Source organism: Halichoerus grypus, chromosome 1 (assembly GCF_964656455.1).
Source record: "Halichoerus grypus chromosome 1, mHalGry1.hap1.1, whole genome shotgun sequence".
Lineage (NCBI taxonomy): Eukaryota > Metazoa > Chordata > Mammalia > Carnivora > Phocidae > Halichoerus > Halichoerus grypus.
This window is the reverse complement of record NC_135712.1, coordinates 186,570,815-186,584,646: the sequence shown is the minus strand read 5'-3', so window position 1 is coordinate 186,584,646 and position 13,832 is coordinate 186,570,815. Positions and strand designations below refer to the sequence as shown.

The 13,832-nt window shown below is 39.3% G+C and overlaps 1 long non-coding RNA gene across 1 annotated transcript in view; it reads right to left on the bottom strand.

Moving 5' to 3' along the window:
* Positions 1–12,009: 12,009 nt before the first annotated feature.
* Positions 12,010–13,832, bottom strand: part of LOC118552496 (uncharacterized) — a 141,001-nt gene continuing 139,178 nt past the window's right edge. The window contains exon 3 of the long non-coding RNA XR_013443785.1: positions 12,010–12,191. This is a non-coding gene — a long non-coding RNA (uncharacterized LOC118552496). The remainder of the gene's footprint in view (positions 12,192–13,832) is intronic.

The following is a 13,832-nucleotide window of genomic DNA, read 5'->3' as shown; positions in this document are numbered from 1 at the left end:
TAGAGCTATAAAAATATTTTATACAAGGTAGCAAAATAGTAAGATGATGAGGTAGTGAGGTAAGTTGCTCTAACACTGGTACCTTTTTACAAGCTTGTTAGCTCAGTAAGCACTAATCTATACCTCTAGCCTGACACTCAGGCTCTCTAGTTCCCCTTCTTCTGGTTCCAGTATCGAATTTTCTTTGGGGGCAATAATTTCTCCCCCACTGTATGCCATCTTGGTAGAACTGCCATTCTAGGTACACCGTCCTCCCCTTGCCAAGAGGGGGGCCTGGAACCCAAGCTGAACAATTACACTTTGTTTCCCAGTATTCTGATTCTTTAATGGAGTACCGTGAAGGCAGCAAAAACATTTGGAGCTGGTTCATCCCAGCTGTGGTGGCTGATGAGTTGGCCAATTTGTTCTTGCTCCCAAGGTGCCCAGAAGATCACTGGTTCCTGGTAGCCTTTTTTTCTGTCTGGCTCTTCGGCCTTTCCCTCGAATCCGAAAGTTCTCCTTAGCACTTCCAATGGATTACTTTGTGCGTTAGTTAGATGGACCTGATCAATTTCTGTTGCTTGAAAACTAAGAATCCTACTGAAATAGTTGGTTTTGTTACAATTAAATGTAGAAGAAGAACTTTATAGATAAGATTTCTGAAAATATCTAACACATGGTTTCAGAAGAGTAGCATTATGTAAAATTCCGAGGAAAAAAATACAGCAAAATTGTTTTCAGGAGCTTTTCAACTGTGTGATTTCCTCTACAACTCAATGGAGGTCTAAATTGTAGAACTGAAAACAAATTTCTAAACTGATCTCTCCCTGGTAGTTACCACAAGAACAGAGAACATAAATTCTGAATGTTTGTCAGAAAGAGCTCTCCTAGCTCTTCCCCCAACCCATATATGTATACAGGTTTCCCCCACTATCCAAAAGTAGAGCATGCCTATGAAAACTTTCCTAAGCTGAAATGGTGCAAAACAAAGAAGCAGTTACCATTAATTTCTATGGAAAAATTATTGAGCATTCCTAGACCCTCAAAATACCCTCTCTTAGGCTTTTCTGATGCCTTAGGATGCATCTTTCTAATGGATGCACAAAATAAATCGAGATGAAGCACAGATGCTCACAGACACAAGTCAAAGCTATGGTGGCATGATGCTGAGACGCTGAGTGTGGTTTTGGGAAACGAGCTCGCTGGAACCACTCTCTGTGTGTGGGGTGACACCTGTCTATAAGCACTCACTGCAAAACATAAGCTGAATGATATTTTTGTTTTTCACCTTTTCTCGTTAAGGTGAAAATCCTCTTCAGATTTCTTTCAGTTAATGAAAACAGGTACTAATGTAGGTCTTTTGTAAAAGTGAAGTGGCTTAACATGAACTTTCAAAAAGCAGGGGAACAGCTGTATTTAATTTAGCCTACAGCCTTCTTCTCTGAATAAATGTGTGTTCCCTCTTCTGTGTTTCTTCAACAAATAGTTTTCTTTTCTTTCTCTCTTTAGGTCAGGGAAGAAAGCATTGGTGTTACTCTTTAGTTTTTGGTTCTTCTGAGAACCTATGAATTAGTTTGGGGGGTAATCAATAGAACACAAAATGGAATGATCTCCATGTCCATCAGCTTGTCATAAATAGATACATGCTGCAATTATCATCAGAATGATTTGTTACCATTTGCGAGTAGATGAAGAAGGGAGATGCCAGTTATTCAACATTCAAATCCCAAGAAGTTTTCTATTCATTCACTTTTCGAGTAATTCTTTGGGTCTGGCTGGTTTTTGCTCGGCTTTTTCCACTCTTTCCTAGTTTCTCTTCTGCCAAACATCTAATCATGCTTGGATGCATTCTGCACAATAAACATACTCTTTGCACTTTCTATGACTATTTTAGTACAATAACATTTTAACATCAGTCTGTTCCGTATCCATATCCTTCTTTGGATTAACTATTTAACACTTGGGCTGAGTCTGTTTTCAGAGTGAAGGGTAAAAATAATAATAATAATAGTAATAGTAATAAGGTCTCCATCTTGTGCTTGATAACTGAAGGTATATGTACTCGTTTGTGTGTCAGATATTTAGGAATCCATTCTAATTTAAGCCCTCACTTGATTCTTTCAGATACTTGACTGGAACCTCTTTGATGTAACCTGAAGTCAACTGTCAGCCCTTAATATTTCTAAGAAAAATGCAAGCAGAGCACATAACTTTTACAATTAGACATACATGGGTGTTTGCTTTGGGTTTCCCAAGAGGATGACTCTGAGCCAAGGATTAGAGGACTGCTCATTTATACAGGAAGTGATCACAGGGAACGCTCCTAGAGGACAGGATCAGGAAGAAAGCCGATGAAGGGAAACTTCACAAGCCAATCACCACTGTGGACAACTGGAGCTTAGTGCTTTGGGGGAACTCTGAGAGACAGTTAGAATATGATTCAAGTACCCCAATGGAGAGGAAGGAAGCTGGGGTGTGGATCTACCAACTCCCCAACCGATGTTGATTGATAGCTTTCTTAGGGGTATTTATTCTCCAATCTTCCACCTGGACATGCATGGGCCAAGTGTGCTCCCACAGCCAGACAAAAAACCCTTAGACAGAGGCTCAGATGTTCACAGGAAGCAGCTGTTAATGTGAAAAGACTGGTACTATGGGTTGGGCACAGACAGCATCATTTATCCACTTTGCAGATCTCAACATACAGGAAGTGGGGGTGGCTGCTCTATGAAAAGACCAGATTAGATGTTGCTTATGCAGTATGTTTTGAAAGGAAAGGCATCCTTGCTCCAAGATTTCTCTTTTTCAGGAGAGATTCAGAGATTTCTATATTTCAGAAACATAGTCATTGGAGAATAATTCGTTTGGGTTAAACCAATGGGAACTCAAAGTAAAGTCCTTGAGCCATCTTCATCAAAATTACCTGGGAGTGCTCTATTAAAATTCAGATTTTTGGGTCTTACTCCAGACCTGCTGAATCAGAGCTCTGGGAGTTGGAGGTTAGAAAGCAGTTCTAAGCAATATTTATGACCTCCTCAAATTTGAAAATACGTGAGTATTTGGCCTTTCCCTAATGACCATAATATTTTAAAAATGAAAATATACCTTACTTTTCCCATTACAATGTTAGTACATACTTGAGTCTATGTAAGGCCTGCCTGTCTTATTTCACCTCTACCTCTGCAGTGCTTACCTAGCACAGGCCTGTCACATAGTGAACGCTCAATAGATATTAGTCAAATGAGTGAATTTTCATTATAGAAACTAGAATGCAAGGATTTTTGGTGATTGAGTGACTCACACCTTAGTGTGAATAAATTTGTCAACTCTTTTCCTCTAAGGAAGGAGGAACAGATGCAATAATAGAACACTGGGAGCCAGAGGGAAAGAACTGATAAAAATGGAATAAGGATCAGTCTTGCCAACTACAAGATTATCCATCTGTAAAATGAGGATGTAGTCAGCACCTGATGTTTTTGCCTGCCCAGTGTCCATTATTTTGCCATTGTATACTCATGCTGATATTCCTTTAGGAATCCACTTCTCCCCCGTGCACAGTCTATATTGCTTGGGAAGGTTTGACTTAGACCAGCCAACCATCTTATTTCAACTCCCTGCCCACAGGTGATTGATTCACGAATGGATTTGTGATCCAACCGAGATGAATTAAAATTTAATCCAGATAAGAAATAAAAGAGACACTTTCTCAAATTTGTAGTGAAGAGAAGCTAAACACCTGTTGGCTATGCTCAAGTGATAATATATAGGCCTGTAATTGGTGGTGGCCATCTTTATCACCACATGGGGAAAGGCTGCTTAAGACTAAAATCAAAAGAGAAGGCAAAACCAAGAGATGGAGAGAGATAGACTCTAAGGACATTGTTGGAGCTCCTGGATCCAGCCATGTCTGAAGCTCCTATAACTGGCATGATTTGCAACTTATGTGAGTTAAATTTAGTTTTATTTTTGTCACCTGAAACAAGAAGAGTCCTGATTAAAAAAGAGCTTGAAACTAAATGCTCCAAGGAGGATCATCAGATTACCATTGAATGACTATGGATGTCTAAAAGAGTTGGGCCTGCATCCTTGCTCTACTACTTCCTATCTCGGTAAAACTTGAACTGTTACTTGGTGATTCTAAGCCTCAATTTTTTTCTTATTATAGAGAACTTGGAATATTGTTTACCTCATTATGTTGTAAGGATTATATGCATGTTGTAACAGTAAAGTTGCAAATAAATAGAGTTATTCATTAAAATTCTTCCATACGAATTTTTCTCACTTTAGGAACCCCTTGGTTGTTCCTAACAAAGACATCTTGATAACTCCAAAAGCCTCCATTAAATACTTTGCTTGCAAATTGAAGACATGCTACATATGGAAGGGTAATTTTTTTCTGAAGGTATTCAAGAAATTGGGTAAGTTCTTTTTCTCCTCATTTCCAGATCATTTGAGGACAGCAGAGAAGCTTTTGGCCTCCTGCAAAGTATGATGAAAAAGGGAAAGTATGGAGTTGAAGATTGCAGCAGATTGTATTTTCCAATGTTTGACACAATATCTCCCATCCCACATGTTCTTTGCACTGTGGCTTTGTTTCCTCCATCAAGAGGTAGAATCTATTTCCCCTCCCCTTGAAACTGGGCATTTCTTAGTGATTCACTTGTATCATAGAATTCAAAGGAAGTGATATCATATGACTCTCAAGTATGAGTCTGATGATTTGAGAGAACACTTGTTCTGCAAATGTTCCCATTTGGGATAATGCTTTCAGTACTGAGTTGCCATGCTGTGAGAAGCCCAGGATACATGGAGAGTCCACATATAGATACTCTGGTCCATGGTCCCAGCTGAGTCCAGCCTTTGATTCATTCCAGCCCAAGTGCCAGGCATGTGAGTGAAGACACTGCTAGATGACTCCAGCCTCTAGACAATAGAGTCATCCCCAAACCCTAGGGAACCCTAGATGTTGTAAGCAGAGAAGAGCTGCCCTTGCTATGCCCTTTCCAAATTAATTCCTGACACACAGAATCTGCTGTTGTTTTATACTACTAAATTTTGATATGGTTGCTAATTATTAGCAATAGATAACTAGAACATAAGGGATAGTATGGCCATCAAGGAGCATTCTTGAGGATTAAAGTTACAGTATTCATTGGGCCAAAGCTCTGTCAAACAGGACATGTCTACAGTGACAACAATTAAACAAACAAACAAATGGAAAACAAGCTGGCAAAACCCATCAGAATAGAGCTCAGAAGCTTAAGTTGCTAGACTTGAAAGTATGTTTAATGATCATTATACAGACTTTCTCACTTACAGAATAGAAAAGCACCCCAAGAGTTGGTGGTGTAATGGAAAGATCTCCTGTTCAAGATCCAAGATATCTAAATCTATACTTACATGTATGGCATAACCAGCAAGGTGGTAGAGCATAGCTAGAGCCCTGGAGTCAGCCAAACCTGGGCTCAAATCTTTGCTCCAAACCTGCTAGTTGGGTAAACTTTAACAAACCTCTTGACCATCTGAAGCCTCAGCTTCCCCATCTACAGAATGGAGAAACCAATATCTACTTCACAGATTTATTTTTAGGATTAAATGAGATAAAATAGCTCTTAATATATTGCCTGGTACTCAGTAAGCATCCTATGTCTTAACTGGTATGTTAAAATAATTGTGTTAAATATTCCATGCCAAGCTACTTTTCAAATTCTAATGCGTGAGATAACTTTCAATAAATATAATAACAATATTTTATGGTGAAGCAGAATAAGAATTGTAGTTATTATTAATTAATATTCACATGTGTCATGCACTATGCCAAATTCTTTACAAGAATTGTGTCCCTTAATTATCACAACAATGCTGAACATCAAGTACTATTACTTCCCATTTCAGAGGAAGAAACAGAGGCATTAAAAGTGTAGGTACTGTGCTCCAGGTCAAGCAGAGTTTAGATGGTAATCAGACTCTAGACAACAGCTCTTAATCACTCTGCAATATCATATTTCCCTGTTGGATACATTCCCTTTCAGTTTTGAGGTGGGGAGTTCTCTTTTAGGTCAAGTCAGCACCATTTACACTAGCAGCATGATCTGTGGCTCTGCAAAAATAGGAGGTCTCTCAGGGTTACCACATTGAGGCGTAGAGCAAGTAACTCCCCTAATGTATGCAATAGGGTGGTGGAAAGAAATGGAGACATAACTGAACACAGAATGAAGACAGATTCATTTCGGTTGCCCATGGATGATTCAGCATTTTCAAGGTGAATTTAATATGGGGAATGTTGCCAATTCCCCTTCATTGAAGACCTGGTGCCTGAGGCCAAAACCACTTAAGTGACTCAGGAAAATCTGTCCTTACCATTTTACATTGGGTCTGGCTTTTAAGGATGGAATTGGTCTCTCACTTTGATCTTTGGCTCAGGCTGGCAAACATCTCAAATGTGTTTTGAAGGATCCTCAGCCTACAGTCCACTTCCTGCCCTAGAGGTGAGGCAGTCAAAAATATTCACTAGACTCTCCCTGGTCAAAGTGTGGTCCATGGACCAACAGCATCAGTATCTCCTGGGAGCTTGTCAGACACACGGGATTTCAAGGCCCTGTCCCAGTCCCACTAACTCAGAATTTGCATTTTAACAAGGTCTTTAGGTGTTTCATGTCTTTAGGTGTTGAAGTTTGAAAAGCACTATTCTAGACACATCTTTATTGAAAACCTCCTATGTGTCATACACTTTTCTAGGCTTTAAGGAGGCTGATCAACTTTCTGGAGTCAAGAGAGACAATGAACAGGAATCAAAAACAAACAAACAAACAAAAAACAAAACACAATTCCACTTCTTACTAAGTGTTATGAGGAAAATAGCCCCTGAAGCTTCTGAGAAACTTGTTTAGCATGATCAGGAAAGGCTACTTCAAAGATCTGAGAACTAAATGAATGGAAGAGGTGGACATGAAAAGCAAGGAGGAAGGATGCTTCAGGCTGAGGGCAAAGGCAAGTGCAAAGACCAGAAAGCAAGAATGAATCTAGAATGTCCTGAGAACTGAAGGAAAGTCAGAGCGGTGAGTGACAGTAAAAGTCATAGGAGATGAGATCATTCATTCAACTGAACATACACTATGTGCTAGGAAATATCCTAGGGGCTGGAAACATCGCAGTCAACGAAACAAAAGTCTTGTCCTCGTGAAGGTCATATTCTAGTGACGGAACCAGAGAAGTAACAAAGGTGAACAACCAAATGCAGGATATAGGTATTGGGAGTTATGGAAGGAGTCTTATCTTAGGGAAGGGGTTGGCATGCTATAGCCCACAGGCTGAATCCGGAAAGCCACCTGCTTTTGTAAGTTCCAAATTTTATTGGAACACAGCCACAGTCATGAATTTATGTATTTTCTATGGCTGCTTTCCTACAACAATGGCAAAGTTGAGTAATTGGCACAGAGATGGGATGGTCCCCAAAGTCTGACATATTCACTCTCTGGCTCTTCACAGAACAGGTTTGCAGGCTTCTGTCTTAAGGGATAGATGGGGCGTGGGGTGAGGGGCTGGCTCTCTGAGACAATGATAATTAAGCAAAAAGGTAAGCAGGATCCTTGAGGAGTCTGGGTTTCAGGTGTCACAGAATGTCAATGGATAGCTCTAAACAGGAGAGTAAAATGATCTAATACACCTTTTCAAAAGCTCACTAGCAGTCCATGGGATTCCAGACTAGTTGGGTTTTTGCCAATTTTCAGTCAACAAAGGCACCTGGAGATGTGAGCTGAGGTGTTTTCCTTTTGATCTTGGCTCTGTCTAGGTGATACGGATTTTTGGCCAGAGTAATAACCAAAAGGCGCCTAATGCAGAGGAGACAGTCCCCTTTCCCACCCTTGTGTTTTATAATAGCATTATGATTAATAGGGCTTTGTACAATTCCTTATGAGTGACTGATTTGGAACAATTCTTTGAAGGGGATGTGGTAATTTAGCCCCATTGCATGTCTACAGAGGAACAAAGCTGCCTTATTTTTAGCTTAATGCCACGATTACTTTTGAATGTCTTGGCTGCATTTATTCATTCATCTATTCAACAAATATATATCGAGTGCCTATTATGGAGAAGGCCCTGTATTTGGCAGGGTAGATGAAAGGCCTACCTTAGAAAGGTCTTATTTAGTATTGCCAGAAAGACTGAAGAAGCAGCTGTAGGAGAAATTGCCAGGCGACTATAACATTGAAAGGGATGAAAGAGATGTGGGCTCTTTAAAAGGATTAGGGCTTTTATATTAAAAAAGAGGAGGTTGAAAGGGGATATAATTGAAACCATTCCAATACTGAAGGGCATGGACTCCCTCAACAAATCCAGAAATATTAAAACGAGGGTCACATAACAGAATAAGATGCTAAGAGTTCACATACCTGACATTTATGTAGCACTTACTATTTTTCAGGTACTGGAAAACAGATTGATCTAATCCTCACAATACTTATTAGTAATATTATTACTTTAAGAATAATAAAAATAGAGACTTACAGAGCTTAAGTGAGTTTTCCAAGATCACACAGCTTGTAGTGGCTGAACCAGGAGGGGAAATCAGGGGTGTTTGACCCCCAGGCTGATATGGAACAATATTCATTCAGGTTGCTCATATCCTAGGTAATACTGCTCCATTCAGGAAAAGATTTGGGGGCAGGGAGAGGGAAACTGGAAGTATTGTATCTTTACCTTTTAAAGCTGATTATAAGGAAGACAGTGATTTTCTTCTACAGCTTTTTTTCTTGGTACCTTTAGCAGGGAATGAATCTTGGCCCAGAGTAGAAATCTTTATACTATGTGGCAAAAAGAAGTTCACTGCATATGAATCACTCCATTCCTTGGCTCAGAATTGAAAATCCAAGCAGTGAAATTCTTCCTCTAGACCCAGTCTAAAGGCAATCGAAGGGTACATGCCAAATCTAAGTTTGTTATTTACAAAAGATAATGTATAAAAGTATTAATAGATGAAAACTGTTTGAGAAGCTAATGAGTAACAGTGCTAGCTAAAATGGGTCGAATGGTTAATATGAAGTTAGTATTGTGCTAAACACGTTATGCACATTATGTGCAGCAACCTCATGAGTTCATTGTTACTATTATGCCGGTTTTAGAGACAAAGTAATTGAGGATTAGGGTTGCTGATCACCTAACTCCTAGGTGACAGAATCAGGACTTACACCCACCTCTGTCTGAATGCAAACAAAGCTTAGGCCCTTAAGTACTCTCTATTAGACTAGTGTGATTTCTTTCTTTTTTTTTTTTTAAGATTTACTTTTGTATTTTTAGAGAGAGAGCGTGTGTGAGCAGGAGGGGCAGAGGGAAAGGGATAGAGACATCCAAGCAGACTCCATGCTCAGCGCAGAGCCCCACGCAGAACTCCATCTCACCACCCTAAGATCATGACCCAAGCCAAAACCAAGAGTCAGACACTTAACTGACTGCGCCACCCAGATATCCGTATACTAGTGTAATTTCTATGCTGCTGACTGCATATTCCATCCACAGACATATACCAATGTGAGTTTTTAAACTTTAGTTGGAAGTGACCTGCTGGATTCTTGGCAAGGTGGCCAAGAAGGAATACAAGTGAAGGACGCTAATCTCTCTGATGTGCAACTTATGATTGATCGTTCCTCATATGCCTTCGGCTGTAAACGGGAGCCATGCTGACCTTTCTATCAGTGACTTGGGAAATGAGTCAGCCCAAATTACACTCTAGAGGAGGCAATGCCCATTGCAACTCCAGGTAGAGCAAGACATAAATAGGAAAAGCAGCCTGATTAATTCCAGCCATACCATTTGTTAGTGATGAGTCATGTTAGGGACCACAGGGAGAGAAGGGGCAGTGTCTTTCATTATTTTGCAATAAATAAACCACTTTAAAATCCATTTCTGTGGCCTCCTTTACTAGGGTTTTATGCTATTGATGTAGTGATGGATTTCAACTGATTGGCTGATTGATCTATCCATTCATTTATCCATCCAGCAAATATTTATTAAGTCTAACTATGTTCTAACTTAATATTCCATTTCATCCAGGTCAGTGGCCCTAAAAGTATGGTCCCCAGATCAGTAGCATCAGCATCACCTGGGAACTTGTGAAAAAAATACAGAATCTCAGGCTCCCTCAGATAATCAGAAAATGGGGGTCTAGTCCAGCAATCTCTGTTTATTAAGCCCTGCAGCTGATTAGGATAGGTGCTAAATCACTGATCTTGGCAACTCCTATACCAGAAAGATTTCTGTAACCACCCTTTCTCCCCAGTCTTGACTGGACCTTGAAGGCAGGACCCTATTTCTCGCTATCCCTGCTAGGTCTCTAGTGCCTAGCACAAGACTAAGCACATTCTATTTTCTAAAAAATATTTGGTAAATGGATGAATGAATAAAGTTAAAAAGATACATGTAAACAGGGTACCCTTAGTTTGATCCCATCCAGTTTCATAATTTGTGAAGAGACCCAAGATTAGAAGGTTGGAAGGACTTAGTCAATATCTCAAGAAAAATCTCAGACACACCAGGGTCCCAATGCTAATCAAGACAATACAGATGACTTCACTCCTTATTCCTCCTTTTTTTTTTTTTTTTTTTTTGAGTTGGACACCATGACCTAGCTCTCCTTCAGAGAAAATCACTAAGACCTAAAACCTTTAGAATAAGTATCTTTGTCATGATTAATGATTATATGAAGAGCTCTGACATGGGAGCTTCTGGCCACCTGTTTGCCGTTCATCTCTACGAAGGACAGAGCAAGAGATGACATACTTTATTTAGAGCAAGAGAAAATAATCTTAGAGAAGAAAAGAAAAAAAGTTTCCAACCTTGAAAAAATATTATAGGAATCTCTTATTCATTCATTCATTCATTCATTCATTCACTCATTCACTCAATAATATTTACTGAGCATCTAACTATGAGCCAGGCATTGTGCAAGCTGCTGGAGATCCATTGTGAATGAAACAAATAATTACAAAATGGATTAGTTGCAACTGGACTAAGTGCTATAAAGAAAATTATATGATTCTGTGAAAGTTAATAATATGGGGACCTAAACTATTCTGGAAAGGTAAGGGAAGGCTGCTCTGGAAAGTCACATATAGCCTGGGACTGAATGGGTAAGTAGCAATCAGTGAACTAATGAACTAATGAACACCCCTTTCCTGGGTTCTTATAAGTGTTCTTATCAGGATGGTTCATCTAGGTTAAAGGGAAGGTATAGGCAGAAAGGAATTTGTGCCCAAGGGTGAAGTCATTGGTAACTTCTCAGGGCCCTGTTCCACCAGAGTATTTGGATTTTCTGCTTATAACAGTCAGAGAGGTTGTAAACTAAAGGCAGGATTCAGGCCAAGGGTAGGTCATCTTTTGTTTGTTTATGAAGGCAACCTTGGCATAATGACCATGGTCAAATAATCAGTGACCATGTTCTTGAAAGATAGAGTGTGCTGTGAAAGATAAAGATGACTGACTTTGACTTTCTATGTCAGCTGGGTACCTTGGTTATTGGAAGCACCTGAGCACAAAGATTTGAGCATGGACAAGTGTTCTGAAAATGCAAAGTCTAGATTCTGCGAAACATTGCTTATTTTTGTTTGTTTGTGTATTTCAAAGTGAGCGTGTTGAGAGAGGCAGAAGAAATAACAAATAGAAGGGTTGAGAGTCTAATTTTCACACACTGCTTGCAAAAGACAGAGCAAGAAAATGAGGATTATCAAAATTTATGGTCAGGAAAGCATGTATGTGGTGTTGACTGGGAATAGGACCATCCCACTGGCTGTGGAATGATCCTTGCGCCAGATACAACGGAAACATCATGTGGGTACCAGTGATTCAGTTCATTATTATACATGCTCTGCTACACCTGGAGTCAAATTGTACCCAATACAATCCTATGTAATTAATACCTGTTGCAATCGAGTCTGCCCATGGTGTGGTCATGTCCTGTGTACTAGTACTATAATTATTCAGGAGGGTCATGAGGATATCTGTGGCAGCTGTAATTAGTAACAACTTTACCTTGTAATAACTGCAGTGTAGACAGGTGAATCTTACTGTCAGGTGGCAGGCTGAAGTTAATAGATGAGAAAACATTTAGCTTCTTGAAGGCAAGATGATGGCTTCTTCCTCTCTTTATCTTTTGTACCCAGACAGTGCTTGACACTTTGGAGCCAGAGTTAGGGAGAGGAAGACTTGAGTAGGTGGGTCTAGGGAGGGAAGGAAGAGAGGGAGGGAGGAAACGAAGAGAAGAAGGGAGGAAACCTGTTATGAGCTCTAGACAGGTGGTTTTCTACTCTGGCTACGTAGTAGAATCACCCAGAGAGATTTCTATTTATTCTAATTTTTACTGAATATTACATGCGCAAAGAGAAGTGTCCACATCATTAGTGTACAGCTTGATGGATACACATGGATACACATCAAGAAACAGAACATTATTAACATCTTAGAAGCTCCTTCTATGCCCCTTTGCATTAATTAGCCCTGACACAGGGTGAACACTTTCCAGAGTTCTGACATTATAGATGAAACATTTAAAATAAATCCTTTATATACAAAAAATAAAACAAACAAAAACTCTATAGATGAGTTTGGGCTGTTTTTGACATTTATATAATTGGAACAATCAGAATATAGTCTTTAGTGTCTGGCTTCTTTCCCTCAATATTGTGTGTGAGATTTCTCCATACTGTGTGGAGTGTTAGTATGTTGATTCTCACTATTTATAGTGTTCCTTTGTGTGAATATAAAAATTCCACTCTTGAAGGATAATTGGTTCCTGTTCTGCTTTAAGCTCTGTTGTGAACATTTCTGGACATGTCTTTTGGTGTACATAGGGCAATTTCTGTTGGGACGTATTTCTGTTGGGAGTGGAATTTCTAGATCACAGGGCATTTGTATGTTCAGCTTTAGTAGATATTGCCAAGCAGTTGTCCAAAGTGGTCATGCTGGTACCCATGCCCACCCGTAGTGTGTAAGAGTTCTAGTTGCTCCATATCCTCATCTATACTTGGTATTGAGTGTCTGTCATTTCCACCATTTTGGTGGGTATGTAGTCATATTGCCTTGTGGTTTAAGGTGCATTTCCCTGGTAATTAATGAAGTTGAGTACTTTTTTCTATACTTACTGATCATTTATATAACCTCCGTTTTAAAGTTACTGCTCTAGTCTTATGCCCAATTTCCTATTGAATTTTCTGTCTTTTTCTTCTTGATTTGTGGGAGTCCTTAATGCATACTGGATATGAATCTCTGTTGGATTTGTGTATTGTTATTATCTTCCCCCACTCTAGGGCTTTCTTTTAAACTTTCTTAACTCCTTGCTTTGATGGACAGAAGTTCTTAACTTGAATGTAGCCTGATTTATCAGTTTTTTCTTTATAGTTAGTATTTTTAGTGTCAATTCATGAAATTTTTACCTGCTCTAAGTTCATAAATGTATTTTCTTACTTTTTTCTTCTGAAAGTTTTACTCTTCTGTTTTCTTCATTTAGATATGCAATCCACTTGGGATTATCATTTGCATGTAATGTGATACAGGAGTCAAGATACATTTCTTTTTTCTATTTGGATGTCCAGTTGACCCAGCTTTATTTACCTTTCCCAACTCGTGACAGCCTTCCATTGTCATAAATCAGGTGACCATGTAGGTCTGCATCTGTTTCTGGACTCTCTTTTCTGTTCCATCTTTGCACTAATACCACCACTGGCTTAATTATTATAGGTTCATAATAGGTCTTGCTATCTGAGTGTAAGTCCTACAGATTTGTTCTTCTTCAAGATACTCTTGATTACACATGGCTTTTTGCATTTCATTTTAATTAGCATTAACCTGTCAGTTTATACCAA